Source organism: Cervus elaphus, chromosome X, assembly GCF_910594005.1.
Source record: "Cervus elaphus chromosome X, mCerEla1.1, whole genome shotgun sequence".
NCBI lineage: Eukaryota > Metazoa > Chordata > Mammalia > Artiodactyla > Cervidae > Cervus > Cervus elaphus.
The window spans coordinates 52,079,555-52,080,384 of record NC_057848.1 but is presented as its reverse complement, the minus strand read 5'-3'; the positions used below and the strand labels follow the sequence as shown (position 1 = coordinate 52,080,384).

The window sequence follows — 830 nt, the reverse complement described above, 5'->3', positions numbered from 1 at the left end:
AATTGTTTATATCATTCTTTTCAACATATATAGTATCTGTAGTGAAATCTTTTTTCATTCCTTGTATTAGTAATTTGAGTCCTCTCTCTTGGACTTTATGAAATAAAAAATTTCCTGTTCATCTAAGAAACACAATTAAGAGAGTGAAAGGCAAGCCAATGTGGGAGAAAATATTTGAAATCTAAATAATGGGTAAAGGGCTTATATTCAAAATATATAAACAAGTTCTACAAATCAATTAAAAATAAAAATATAGATAACAATTTAAAAATTGTAGTGCTCGCTTCGGCAGCACATATACTAAAATTGGAACGATACAGAGAAGATTAGCATGGCCCCTGCGCAAGGATGACACGCAAATTCGTGAAGCGTTCCATATTTTAGCAAAACTAAACAAATGGGACCTAATGAAACTTAAAAGCTTTTGCACTACAAAGGAAACGATAAGTAAGGTGAAAAGACAGCCCTCAGATTGGGAGAAAATAATAGCAAATGAAGAAACAGACAAAGGATTAATCTCAAAAATATACAAGCAACTCCTGAAGCTCAATTCCAGAAAAATAAATGACCCAATCAAAAAATGGGCCAAAGAACTAAACAGACATTTCTCCAAAGAAGACATACAGATGGCTAACAAACACATGAAAAGATGCTCAACATCACTCATTATCAGAGAAATGCAAATCAAAACCACAATGAGGTACCATTACACGCCAGTCAGGATGGCTGCTATCCAAAAGTCTACAAGCAATAAATGCTGGAGAGGGTGTGGAGAAAAGGGAACCCTCTTACACTGCTGGTGGGAATGCGAACTAGTACAGCCACTATGG

The 830-nt window shown here is 35.1% G+C and overlaps 1 non-coding gene across 1 annotated transcript; it reads left to right on the top strand.

The window, feature by feature from the left end:
• The first annotated feature begins 276 nt into the window (after window positions 1-276).
• LOC122690945 lies at window positions 277-383 on the top strand. The gene has a single exon (XR_006340198.1). It is a non-coding gene; the product is annotated as a U6 spliceosomal RNA (small nuclear RNA).
• The last annotated feature ends 447 nt before the right edge of the window (window positions 384-830 follow it).